At 43.1% G+C, this 14585-nt stretch overlaps 1 long non-coding RNA gene across 1 annotated transcript; it reads right to left on the minus strand.

The window, feature by feature from the left end:
- Nucleotides 1-9136: 9136 nt before the first annotated feature.
- Nucleotides 9137-14374, minus strand: LOC309338952. Its single transcript, XR_014155108.1, has 3 exons — nt 14215-14374; nt 12080-12209; nt 9137-9333 (listed from the first exon to the last, which is right to left on the minus strand). It is a non-coding gene; the product is annotated as an uncharacterized lncRNA (long non-coding RNA).
- Between the last annotated feature and the right edge of the window lie 211 nt (nt 14375-14585).

A 14585-nucleotide genomic window follows, 5' to 3' on the forward strand; every position in this document is an offset into this window, starting at 1 on the left:
TATAGGTCACACAGTTCAATTGGAACAACGGGAGAAATTGTGGAAACATGATATTAAGTTTACAGCATGCTTCACAATCAGAGAAAATATAATGAAAATGATATACCATTGGTACTCAACCCCAGTTAAATTGGCTAAAACATATAAATCAAAATCTAATACATGTTGGAGATGCAAAAAAGAAACTGGAACGATGTACCATATATGGTGGGAATGCGTGCATATTAAACAATTTTGGAGTACTATACAAGAGGAACTTTTAAAAATGCTTAAAATGTCATGTAATAAAAAACTAGAAGCGTTCCTTTTGAGAATAATAACAAACAACATTCCTGCGACTAAGAAAAATGTATTCTTATTTGCAACAGCTGCTGCCAGAATGCTTATAGCAAAAAACTGGAAGGGGGTGGGGATCCCTTCAATAAGAGAGCGACAAACTAAATTTTGTGAATATATAGTTTTAGCAAGACTTATGGCTGTGATAAGAGGACAAACAGACCAAAAACTGATAGAGGAGTGGGATTGTGTAAAGGAGTATATGAAAAAATGTTGTTATGGTATAAATATATTGATAGGCAATGAATGAAATTTGCAAGGTAAAGATAAGAAGGAATTGGTTATAAGAGGTATAAAGGTAAAATAAGATTAATAACACAACAATCAAACTTAAAATGAGAGAAGGAAGTCATATACAGGTGGAGGGAAATCAAGATTATATGTAATTTTGGTTTGGACTTTTGTATTATGGATTGATATTTTTCCTTTTTCATTTGTGGCTGTTTTTCTTTTTTCTTTAGTTCTTTTTTGTTTTGTTGATGTTGTTTACTCTGTTTGTTTTAAGTTATTGTAATTAGCAATTTTTTTAAAAAAGGAAGATTCCTTTTAGAATCTTGATTTTCAAGAGTCTAAAATGCATGAGTACAGGGGACTTTCAGTCCGGGGATGGAGCTATAAGGGTTTTCCTTCTGATTTCTCTGACTGAAAAGCTTTAGAACCTTGAAAACGGATCAGTGCTACCAAAAGACTGACATTAAAAGGGTTAATAAAACCTCCTACTATCTTTCTTCAAGATTAATAGAGACAAATTGCCATGTCTGCTAACACAATATTATTTTGAATGCATTAATAAGACATGTGTCTTCAACTCTGAGATGGAGGTATCCTAAGATGTATACTGAACATGCATGTTTTCCCTTGCAGGGAACAATTGTTCCGAGGTAGACCTAGAAAGGTTCCAAGAAGAGGCTGATCTCACTTCAAACCCACTCATTTCTTTCCATTTCTCATTGTTTCCTTATTTAAGTTCCACTGGCCCTATTTGCACATCAGTGTGTGTGTGTGTGTGTGTGGTGTATTAAAGAAACTCATGTGGAAATTTGTACAAATTTTCTGTGCCTTTCCCATACTATACACATCCCCCCCATCAATCCCCATAATGCATTTGTGTAAGCTAATTTCACCAATAAATTTATTTTTGTGCACACAATTCTCTAGCATATCCCTTTTTTGTACACCTTGTTTGGTTGGACAATTGCACAGCAAAATTCAGAGAAGTGTGAATTTTAAAGAAGCTGTGCTCTCTGAATGATTTCCTCCCTCATACCTAGTCAGAGGTGGGGTTTGTTTGTTTTTTTGTTTTTTTGAGATTGAAAATAATGAAGCATGATACAAACATGCGGTGAAACTTGGACCACTTAAATATATAACACAAGAACATGGAAGTAAAACTATATGTGGGAAAATATCCCCAAACTCTGTCCGGCTCCTCAGTCTACAATGGAGTAACAATGGCCTAGAAATCAAACTCTTCCTCCGCCACACCCTTAAGGTGAGGATGGAGGTATTCCTGATTCATGTAGGACTCAGGTGACAAGGTGGTCAAACTACTGAGCCTCTTGGGCTTGCTGATCAGAAGGTTGGTAGTTCAAATCCCCCTGACGGAGTGAGCTCCCGTTGCATTGTCCCAGCTTCTGCCAACCTAGCAGTTCAAAAGCACACCAGTTCCAGTAGATAAATGGGTACTGCTGTGGTGGGAAGGTCAATGGCATTTCCGTGCGCTCTGGTTTCCATCAGTGTCCCGTTGCGCCAGAAATGGTTTAGTCATGCTGGCCACATAACCCAGAAAGCTGTCTGTGGACAAACACCAGATCCCTTGGCCTGAAAGCGAGATGAGCGCCACAACCCCATAGTCGCCTTTGACTGGACTTAACCGTCCAGGGGTCCTTTACCTTTTACCTTTACCTATTCCTGATTCATGCCTCTTCAGGGCCTTAAAAGCCCAAGTGGCATAGGTTAACCTCAAAAGTGATCTGCATCTTGACCCATGAGTCTCTGGCATCCCTGTTCACCTCAAACATGTCTTAGGGTACTTACTATATGTTTCAACCTCTTGCCTTTCCCACCATACATGTGTGCCCTTTGACCAAAGTCAATTGAACCAACCACTAAACCAAAGTATCCATCACCCATTGCCATCTGTCCCTACCCAGCCGTAAAGTGGGTTAGGCCAAGAAGAACCCTCTGTAGGCCAGTCACGGAAAGGACAAAATAATCACTGCTTAGCCCCGCTAAGATAAACAGCTAAACTCACAATGCATACTGAGAGAGAAGGCCTTAAATTCCTCCTCCAACTGCTTCTCACTGCTGAAACTTGCTGGCTTCTAGAGCTGAAAGTAGCTTCATGCCAGTCTTCAAGTCCCCATGCAAAGACTGGGGTAGACAACCTTTTTGGCCCAGTGAACTCCAAAAAAACCAAGGTCTGAATACCTGCTCAGCCATGGAAGCTAACTGCATGACCCCAGACCAGTGAACTTCTCTAAGACTATCCTACTTCCTAGCATTATTGTGTGGATAAAATGAGGATGGGGGATAACCATGCACCTTGAGGTCCTTCAAGAAAACATGGGATTGAAATGTAATAGTGAATAAAATAATCAAGTTTCAGGGGATCATAAGGAAGATGTGTTCTTTCCCCATGGCTGACCCCAGCAGGGGCATATTTCCCTTTGTACATGTTGTCTCCATTTGGCGGTCACGGCTGACCATTCTTAATAGCTGGCACTGCTGATAACCCTTGATAGAACCTCTACTTTGGAAAGGTTGATTAAACCAAGAGATGCAATAAACAATTCCTAAACTTCCTTGGCTTCGCACACTTGAGTACCCAGAGTAGTATATAAATTGAAGGACCATCCCTGGCCTGTACTAACATCTCACATCCCATGAGATACAGTACTTCCACTGGAAACTTTCAATCATGATGAAGATTTCTTTGCTTCCCTTTGTTGTCCTTTTCTTGATGTTTTATGCAGATCTAGGTATGTTTTATTCCATTTTGTTATTCATATTAAAAAATTCTACTCCATGCAGAACAAGTGCTAGACTGTTATGACTTTGGGTCACCTCCAGCTTCTGGTCTTCCTCATACCCAGTTATGAAAAGCTTTGCTGAACACTTTGGGAACTGAGGGAGACCCATATCTGCTCAGTAGCCTGGTCCAATGTCTATTGTCACAGAACTAAAAGCTTGTAAAATGTGGACTAAGTGACGATACTGTTAGGTGGATTTGTAGCTGGTTGACTGACAAAATTCAGAGAGTGCTCGCCAATGGTTCCTTATCATCCTGGGAATTACAAGTGGATGCCACAGGGTTTTGTCCTAGACCAGTTGTAGTTCAATATCTTTATGAACAATTTGGATGAAGGAATTGAGGGGATGCTTATCAAATTTTCAGATGGAAGGGTAGCTAATAGAGCAGAAGATAGAAAGACGATTCAAGATGGCCTAGGATGTGCCCTGACCCTTGCTACTTGACAAAGAACTCCAACTTGGGTTTCTGTTTCTGTCAAAATGTTCCAGTCAGGTTACATAAGGAAGGCAAGGGTTCAAAGGCACAGCAGGTAAATTGCATGAGGAATGTCTCAAGTTGAGACATTGAACCAATGAGTGGCATGCCCCTGTCCCTTCCCTCTAAGAAGAGGGATGGCCATAGTCTTCAGCACAACCAGCATGAGGAGTCCTTCATGCAGGCAACCAAATGGGCACTCCTTGAGTGCATTGGGCCTGAGTGTTCTGCGATCTCCTTGACCTAGGAGACAGGGGAGTCATCAGCATCAGCTCAGCATCAGTCCTGTCATCTGGTTTCTCCTCCACAGGAGTAGGTGCCAGAGGTAGCATTGCAACAAGCTGACTAGAACATTTAGAAGAAATGTACTACTCCAACAACCTGCTCAGCCCTTCCCAGGGATCAGGTTGTACATTTTCTCACCAACCACTCTCCTCCCCTGGTTCCAATATCTCTTTGGATCCTGCCGTCACCTCCCCGTACCCTGGGCACCTCCCCCATGTTGCTGAGGTCTAATTTGGTGAGCTCTTCCACCTCCTCTCTTGATCTGACTGTGTGTGCCCATGACAATTCCTTGAGGCTGATGACACAGAGGGTCAGATAGAAGGCCATGTAAGGCCTCAATCCTACTTTTGCTCTAGATGCTAAGGCTCACCTTCTGAACATGAAAGCCCGTCACCGGTTACAGTTCCAAACCCTGCAGATCTTTCCAAGTAATTATTACCCCTTTAACCTACACGAAATCTTTTTTTATTTGCATGTGGGGAGGGATGGCATCTTCTGCACTTTCTCATACTTGCTCACTGAACAGCATCTTGAACCTGGTTTGGGCTCTTGATATTTGTATCATTTTCATATATGCAGGATTCACTGGCCACCATGATTGTGCACACGGAGGAGCGCTATGCCAAGAGAAAGGCCGCTTTCGCTGCGAATGTGAAAGTATTCATGGAAAATGTTCTTTTGAAGATTGCTGTAAAATGGTGAGCATTAGATACCAGACAGGACCAATATGGAGATGGCAGACATATCATATTTACCAAGACTTTTTTTCCACCTACCTGCGTCTCATAGCTCCAAGACCTGAGGTCCCACACCTCTAGACCCTGAAATTTTCGGGCAAGAGGAATATCACAGATATGCTCCCAAAGTGATAGAAGCATAGAAGCAAGTTGGGAGGGACCCTAAGGATCATCTAGTCCAACCTGTAATGCAGGAATATACAGCTGATGAAATCTGCAGCTTTAGAGTTATCTGCACCATGCTCTAACCAAGCCAGTGTGATGTAGTGGTTAAGAGCAGTGGACTCGTAATATGGTGAATCGGGTTCGCTTCCCCGCTCCTCCACATGCAGCTGCTGGGTGACCTTGGGCTAGTCACACTTCTCTGAAGTCTCTCAGCCCCACTCACCTCACAGAGTGTTTGTTGTGGGGGAGGAAGAGAAAGGAGAATGTTAGCCGCTTTGAGACTCCTTAGGGTAGTGATAAAGTGGGATATCAAATCCAAATTCTTCAGCTGAGCTATCTAGTTGTGTGCTATTGGCTGGGAGCTGCAGCACCAGAATTATTGCCCTGCTGAATCCTGCTGCCATCATGAAAATTGCTCCCTGAGAAATGTTTATTTTCTGCCTCTTTCAGAAGGTGGATGGATGGAAACATGTGTTTATTATACTGGGGGCTGTCCAGGAGCTCTTTTAATTATTATTATTTTACTTTAACAGAAGACATTTTGCACTTTTGTGTGTAAAACTATCCCAGCCAGGGCTTCCTGAAGGGATTGTGTTAATTTCAAGAAGCCCTGACAAGATGGAGTCTTATGGCACAGTGAATGAGTGTGGATCTTTCTTTACAATGTTGGAAGCAAAATAAATGAGCCCATTGCCAATGCACCTTAAAGAAGACTCAGGAATTAGCCAGTAAGCCAGTGTGGTGTAGTGGTTAAGAGCGGTAGTCTCGTAATCTGGGGAACCGGGTTCGAGTCTCCGCTCCTCCACATGCAGCTGCTGGGTGACCTTGGGCTAGTCATACTTCTTTGAAGTCTCTCAGCCCCACTCACCTCACAGAGTGTTTGTTGTGGGGGAGGAAGGGAAAGGAGAATGTTAGCCACTTTGAGACTCCTTAAAGGGAGTGAAAGGCGGGATATCAAATACAAACTCTTCTTCTTCAAATCCAAACTCTAATAAAGATTCAACAAACACACAACATACATACAATCAAAGGAGCAAGCACAGAAGGAATAAGAAGTGATGAGGGGTGAATTCATAACAGATGAGGAAGTCACACTGGCAAACTCTCTCCCTGGGAGCCAGGGCTGGATTTAGGTTTGATGAGGCCCTAAGCTACTGAAGGTAATGGGGCCCTTTATATGTCCAGCTGTCCTTTGTCAACAACAAATTGTCGCTGTTTTGTTGTTCAACAACAACAACAAAACAGCGACAATTTGCTATATGGTAATTTATGGACCTAAGGGATGCGGGTGGCGCTATGGGTTAAACCACAGAGCCTAGGGCTTGCTGATCAGAAGGTCGGCGGTTCGAATCCCCGTGACGGGGTGAGCTCCCATTGCTCGGTCCCTGCTCCTGCCAACCTAGCAGTTCGAAAGCACATCAAAGTGCAAGTAGATAAATAGGGACCGCTCCGGCGGGAAGGTAAATGGCGTTTCCGTACGCTGCTCTGGTTCGCCAGAAGTGGCTTAGTCATGCTGGCCCCCTGACCCGGAAGGTGTACGCTGGCTCCCTTGGCCAATAAAGCGAGATGAGCGCTGCAACCCCAGAGTCGGCCACAACTGGACCTAATGGTCAGGGGTCCCTTTACCTTTAATTTATGGACCTAATAGCTATGTAAAGTCATTTGCACATAACAAAATATGCATTTTTTCCTTTAATTTCTTTGGGGCCCCCAAGAGAGTGGGGCCGTAATCTATAGCTTGTTTAACTTATACGTAAATCTGGCACTGCTGGGAGCATATAGTAGATGAGGCCTCAGTCATGTGCAAGGCAAAGATGACCAAAGTCTGGCTTCTAAAACCAACACTCACAGAAAAGGTAGCAAACATGGAGGCTACTGTTTGAAGGGGAAGTACCTCAAGAAGACAGGATCAGGAGCAAAATATACCTTTCCCAGACCTGGTTGGCAATCCTAGACTAGGCATACAATGAAGGCAGCAAACACAATGAGTCAAAACCAGAATCCTTCTTCCAATGAAATCTGGAGTTTTTAATACCCTCATAGTCAAATGTGTCAAAGCAAATTTAAAACAATTTCTTAAAATCCTTTTAAAACATTTGTTTGTCATTTCTTTTCAGGTAAGAATGCGTGAGCAGGCTGAAGACAAATGTCGCAGCTATAATTAACCAACCCCGTAGAAAGCCATCTAATTAGACTTTAATTTGATTTTGACCTGTTTTTAGAAGGTAATTTAATTATTGTTTGATTTTATACCAGTGTTAGCCACCCTGAGCCCAACTTCAGCCAGGGAAGGCAGGATATCAATAAAAGATGATGATAATGATGATTATTAATCCCCCCTTTAAGTATCTTTCAAAAAAAATTCTGGGGGGAGGCTGAGATTTTTTATTCATGTTCTTTTTAAATCCCACATGTAATAAAATTAAACGAAGTTGAGTAAAAGCTATCTGACTTCTTGCTGTTCTTTTGTTCCCATTCTTTGTTTGTCTGGCCATATCCATTCATTCCAATACATCTATGTAGAACATGGGGGAAACTGAATACAATTCGTAGTCACTGAGTTGGTGCTCTGTTTTCCTCATCCAAACATCCCTCCCCTGTCCCTCCCATATATATATATATATATATATATATATATATATATATATATATATATATTAGATAGTCCCATTGAGGGGACTTTCTGCAAGTGTTGCATACCCTTTAGTATTCTATTTGTTTTAGGGAGAAAGATGAAGCAAATGACCTAATAAAATCTTGCCCCTTCCCCCTCTGTGAACTTCCTTTTCCTTGTAGGTCCCACCACATCCTTTCTTTTTACCTATTTCTAAAGCTTGTCCTGGGACATGGGTGGTGCTGTGGTCTAAACCACTCAGCCTCTTGGGCTTGCTAATCAGAAGGTCGGCGGTTCGAATCCCCGCAATGGGGTGAGCTCCCGTTGCTCAGTCCCAGCTCCTGCCAACCTAGCAGTTCGAAAGCATGCCAGTGCAAGTAGATAAATAGGTACCACTCCGGCGGGAAGGCAAACGGAGTTTCCATGTGCTGCTCTGGTTTTGCCAGAAGAGGCTTAGTCATGCTGGCCACATGACCAGGAAAAACTGTCCGTGGACAAACACCGGCTCCCTCGGCCAGTAAAGCGAGATGAGTGCCACAACCCCAGAGTTGTCTGCGACTAGACTTAACTGTCAGGGGTCATTTACCTTTACCTTTTCAAAGCATATCCTAGCATCAAAACATTTCCAGTGATGAACCAAGGCAGAGGAGAGTCAACTGCTAGTCATGTCATAGATAAATAAATCAATAATAGCTGCAGGCTGCTGTAAGCCAAAGGGGGCTCTCTGTATCTCTGCATGATGCATTGCACATACTCCCCAATATTCAACCTGATATTCAACTCTTGCACAGATCCAGTTTGAACAATGATGAAATAAGTTGTCAATCTCATCTCCTATGCTGCAATTTTCTTCCTCCTCTCTTACTGTAGCAGGAGCAGTGTGGGCACTCCAGAGCCCCAGTACAGCATTTTTTCACTCCACTGGAAAAAGGACTAGGACTCTCAGTTTTACCATTCCCAGTGAGAAAAATCACACTGTAGCAGTTAATGGTGCTGGCCCAGCACTTGGGAGACCAGGGTTCAAATCCATGAAGCTCACAACCTGACCTTGGACCACTAAACATTTATCAGAAAATCCTACTTCCCAGGGCTTCAATCCTTTACCCATATACAGTCTCTCTCTCTCTCTCTCTCTCTCTCTCTCTCTCTCTCTCTCTCTCTCTCTCTCTCCCCCCCCCCCAGCTTGATCAGGGCTAAAGGGCTTTCAGTGTGATGATTAATTACATGCTCAAGTCCCTCCCAGTTAAATCAACGAGGCATAGGAAATGCTCTTTTTAAAAAAATTATTCATTTATTTTAAAAATCATTTCCCACTTTTGACTGTGAAGGTCTTGAAGCACCTTGGAATAACGCGGTATGCAAAATTTGAAATGTAAATTGAACTTTGGCCAGACTGTGCCCAGCCAAGTGGAACATGCTCAATCCCAGATTCGTCAGACCAAAGAATGAGTGTGTTTTAAGTGATTAAAAACAGAAACAAGGAGCAGAGAGGTATTATTCACCTTTATTGCACAGGGAACCCATTGTAACCTAATTAGCAATACCAGCTGTGTGTTTTTAAGATTAAATTCCCTGGTTTTCCCAAGGTTTGCACTCCATGTGAACACTCCAGGTACCAGGATTGGGAACCTTCAGAGCCATTTGTGCTACTCAAATCTTGCCAGATAACTTATGCTCCTGGGCGAGGCCTGTGGAAAGAGAAGAAAGTCAAGTTTAGAAAGCTTAGAAAGTTTAGAAAGGGAGCACAAATCACCAGCAACTTTAGCCATACAAGCCTTGTTGAAGTGAATGGGGTTGGAATGAGAAGCATTAATAATAATAATAATAATAATAATAATAATAATAATAATAATAAAATTATACCCCGCCCATCTGACTGGATTTCCCCAGCCACTCTGGGCGGCTCCCAACAGAATATTAAAAACACAATAAAACGTCAAACATTAAAAACTTCCCTAAACAGGGCTACCTTCAGATGTCTTCTAAAAGTAGATACAGTGGTACCTTGGTTCTCAAATGCCTTGGTTCTCAAATGCCAAAAACCCAGAAGTAAGTGTTCCGGTTTTTGAAAGATTTTCGGAAGCTGAACATCCGATGCAGCTGTTGGCTATTGTTTCTGGGCACCTGCACCAGTCAGAAGCTGTGCCTTGTTTTTTGAACATTTCAGAAGTCAAACGGACTTCCAGAACAGATTAAGTTTGGTCTTTTTGTTTTTGCTATTTATTTTGCAATTTTGTTTTTGAGACTTTTTCGGTTAATTTGGTGGGGGTTTTTTGACTGTGTGGAACCCAGTTCAGCTACTGATTGATTGATTGATTGTGTGACTGTGAAAATGGATAAAAGCCCCCCATCCAAACAGTGACTATCATCAATGCAGGTTAAAAAATAATAATTTTGATTTTTATCATCTACAATGCTGACTTATTTATTTTAAAATACAGTACATTGTTTATTGCTTTCATTTTATGGATCAATGGTCTCATTAGATAGTAAAATTCAATGTTAAATTGCTGTTTTAGGAGTTGTTTTTAAAAGTCTGAAATGGGCTAATCCTTTCCGTTCTATGGGAAAGCGCACCTTGGTTTTGGAACGCTTTGGTTTTGGAACGGACTTCCGCAATGGATTAAGTTTGAGAACCAGGGTACCACTGTAGTTGCTTATTTCCTTGACATCTGACGGGAGGGTGTTCCACGCAGGTCATGTCACTTGCATGGAAATATGGCCCTGGAACATGGTCTTGAGGATCCTCCATTCAACATGTAGGAAGGTATAGAAGGGAAGAGGAAGGGAAGGTTGCATGGGCAAACCCCAGCGGACTCATCAGTCCCATGGGCCAGTGGCTCCTCACCCCTGGTGGAGCAAATATGAGGGGGGGGGAACCCTTGTCCAACTTTATTTAAATGATTATGCCACACCCCAAACCCTAGGGACATTCTCAGCAATACTTCCTTACATGTTGCTAAGCTAAAACTGTGCAGGACCGCAGATGTCAATTATCCATTGGAAGTGCTGTCAGAAGAGTCTGTTTCAAGGGCAGAGAATATCTTTCTGCCCAAAGACCTCATGCCTTCATTGGAAACATTCTAGGGATAACATGCCACTGGCGGACAGAGCCAGAAACAAAAGTGGATGGAGATATGGATGTGTATCCCACCTTTGCACTATATATATATGTACATCCCAGCTACACACAAACCAGAGGTTCCTGTGCACACACATCTTTCCATTCTCCATTGAGGCAAGAAACAGACATACAGTGGTACCTCTGGTTAAGAACTTCATTTGTTCTGGAGGTCCGTTCTTAATCTGAAACTGTTCTTAACCTGAAGTACCACTTTAGCTAATGGGGCCTCCTGCTGCCACTGTGCCGCCACTGCGCAATTTCTGTTCTCATTCTGAAGTAAAGTTCTTATTATTTCTGGGTGAGTGGAGTCTGTAACCTGAAGCGTCTGTAATCTGAGGTACCACTGTACTACAGTTCAAGGCCAGATTTCAGCCAGGCAGAAGCACTTGAGGAGGGGTGGTAAGACGTGTGGCCTGGGATGGGATCTTGGTCCGAGGAGAGAAGCAAAGTCCATATAGTGAGGCCTGGGGTTGCCACACTCAACCCCAAGGTCTGAAGTCTCCCCACCTCTGCTCTATTTGAAGAAGTCCTTTCTCTGGAGGGCTTTCTGATCCAAGCCCACCAGCCCGTAAGAATGGAGAGCAGTGAGGACCTTGAAGTTGCTCATCTACAGCAGCTTAGCGCTTGAACAGCAGACTGAGAAGGCACCTCCCCTGGCCATAGTCTTTCCCACAATGGCGAGATGTATTGTGTTTCTGTTTAAATGCTAGTCTGTTATTTCTAAGTTTGTATCTGTACATATAAACCTAGACAGCATCTTAAAAAGTAGAGACATCACCTTGCCAACAAAGGTCCATATAGTAAAAGCTATGGTTTTCCCAGTAGTGATGTATGGAAGTGAAAGCTGGACCATAAAGAAGGCTGATCGCCGAAGAATTGATGCTTTTGAATTATGGTGCTGGAGGAGACTCTTGAGAGTCCCATGGACTGCAAGAAGATCAAACACATCTATTCTTAAGGTAATCAGCCCTGAGTGCTCACTGGAAGGACAGAGGCTGAGGCTGAGGCTCTAATACTTTGGCCACCTCATGAGAAGAGAAGACTCTCTGGAAAAGATTCTGATGTTGGGAAAGATGAAGGGCACAAGGAGAAGGGGACGACAGAGAACGAGATGGTTGGACAGTGTTCGCGAAGCTACCAGCATGAGTTTGACCAAACTGCGGGAGGCAGTGGAAGACAGGAGTGCCTGGGTGACAAAGAGTCGGACATGACTAAACGACTAAAGAACAACAACAATGCCCTCCTTTCTGGTGCCTTCTCTTTTTGGCTATTCTAACTCAGCAAAAATGTCATATACGGGCTTCACTTACCATCTGCAGCAGGACATCATTCCTCCTCTGCAGGTCCCCACATTTTGGAAACCGGGTCTGCAAGCCCCAACTTGACAGCCTCCACCACTCCGGCCACATGCAATTGTATCCTCAGGCGCCTGGGCATCCCCTGTATATCACAAACCAAAAAGATTCCACCCGTGAGAACTGCTCATGATGAAAAAGGAAAAACAAGGCAGCCTATGGACTGAGCCCAATTCCCCGCTGCAATAAATGGGTTTGCAGAATAAACTGAAATGTCAACCGAGAAATGCAAGTTCAGTTACAACCATGCAGAAGCAAACATGTCCCTGTTTGTCTCAGAAAAACAAACAAACACTGGTGATCATTTATTGCCCCCCCCACACCATAAAAGGGGGAAAGGGTATAATTACTTGCATCAAATGTTTCCCAGTAGAGCATATTATAGCAAATCACGTTTGAAATGAATGGAGCTTTTCCAGAAAAAGAGGAAGGAAAAGTCAGGGTTTTTTTCCTGAGTCAGTCTGAAGGAAGCTACTGTATTACATCAAAGGAACAGAGCTATTGGTACAAAAACCAACATGGGTGATAGGAAGTCTCCCTTTGTGGTTCTCTAGAGGATGGGTTCCTCCACCCTTGGTTTTGGACATGTCCACCTCCTGATTTTTGTTTTGTTTTGTTTTGTTTTTGGCACAAGTTGGAGGGTTTCTTCTGGAAAGATAACTATCTGTGCTTGGTGAAACTGTAGCCTTTCCCCCAAGAGTCTCCCAAATACCACTTCCTATACAATTGTGTAGCTGGAAGGGGCAAACTACATAAAGGTACCCCTTTCCCCAGCTTTAGCAAGATATAAATGTCTTTATGACATCAGCAGTAATTCCTTCCATTCCTATCCTCACCTCAGACCTATTTCCAAGCCTAGGAAACAACAAACATCACCATATTGATTGATTGACTGTCATTTGTCGAGAGGTTATGTGGCATAAATAGTGCTTGACTCGGGCTGGGAAATACCAAAAGTGAAATCTAACATAGTCAACAACCACCCATAAAGCTGCATTTAAAACACATCAATTTAACATTTCCAGCCAATAAAACAGTCTAACAGGAGTCAAACAGACAAATCTCATCTCAATGCCTGCATGAAAAGATGCCATAATAAAGTCATTGGTTTACTCTATGCCAGTTGCTATGAGAAGTCAGTCTTGTGATAGATTCACTAGTTTAAAAAGTCACTGGTGTCAACTTACAAAGATACACTCTCTTTTTTTAGAGACAGGCACATTTTTATCGTTCCAATGCTTTGATCATTAGAACTGGTCTGTCCCTATAATTTTATGACCCCATCCCCCCGACCCGAGGCAAAAACCCTTTTTTGCTTGCCAACGCGGGTGGTGCTGTGGGTTAAACCACAGAGCCTGGGACTTGCCAATCAGAAGGTCGGCAGTTCGAATCCCCATGACGGGGTGAGCTCCCATTGCTCGGTCCCTGCTCCTGCCAACCTAGCAGTTCGAAAGCACGTCAAAGTGCAAGTAGATAAATAGGTACCACTCTGGCGGGAAGGTAAATGGCATTTCTGTGTGCTGCTCTGGTTCACCAGAAGCAGCTTAGTCATGCTGGCCACCTGACACGGAAGCTGTAAGCCGGCCTCCTTGGCCAATAAAGCGAGATGAGTGCCGCAATCCCAGAGTCGGTCATGACTAGACCTAATGGTCAGGGGTCCTTTTACACAGAGTAGGGAACTTGGCTTGATTTAGCTAACCAAGTTGTCTTCTAGCAGTGCTGAGGGTGGGTTGGTGACAGTAAAGGATTTTCTTTGGGAAATCAATTCAGGATCGGTGGTTGTGCTATCAGCTTCAGGAGCTGCCTTGCTCTCAATATGCTCTGCTTGTATATTTGTAAACAAGCGTACATTGCAAAGACACTATTGGCCTATAGTGCTCTCTCACAATGAAGAAAGAGGTCCAGAGCCAGAGGTCATCCTTAAATTCCCTTCTCACTGGGAAGACACATACACGCACAAACACTTCTGTAAAGCAAAACACCCACCACTTCCCAAGGCTGCTGATAAATAGCAGACATCTACCAAGCAAATTCGCTTTCAGCTCTATTTGTCATTGAGACCCTATGGGTCTTTTAAGTGATCTTCATACCTGGTACAGCTTGGGATGAAATCAGAACAATGGCAAAGATAAGGAAAAGGGTCTTCATGGTTGAAGCTCAATGCAATCCTTGCTGGAGACAGGAATCTGAAAGTCAGGTCAAGTACAATTTGGCAACTGAGGAGCTGGCTATTTATGAAGTTGGTGTGGAACCCAAGAAGAAAAGAGGGGTTAATAATCCACTGAGACTTACAAATTAAAGAGGTATTCAAGCCTATTACAAAACTACACCCCACCCCACCCCTTTGGATACATAAGGTGACCAAAATGTCACAATTACGCAACATGGTGTTTTTTTCCATTCCCTAGTTGTTGGTGGGCTGTTTCCACAAAGGACTTTGGATTGGAGTAGAACAGAGGTG

The sequence above is a fragment of the Podarcis erhardii genome (genome assembly GCF_964252035.2).
Source record: "Podarcis erhardii genome assembly, chromosome: 3".
Classification (NCBI taxonomy): Eukaryota; Metazoa; Chordata; class Lepidosauria; order Squamata; family Lacertidae; genus Podarcis; species Podarcis erhardii.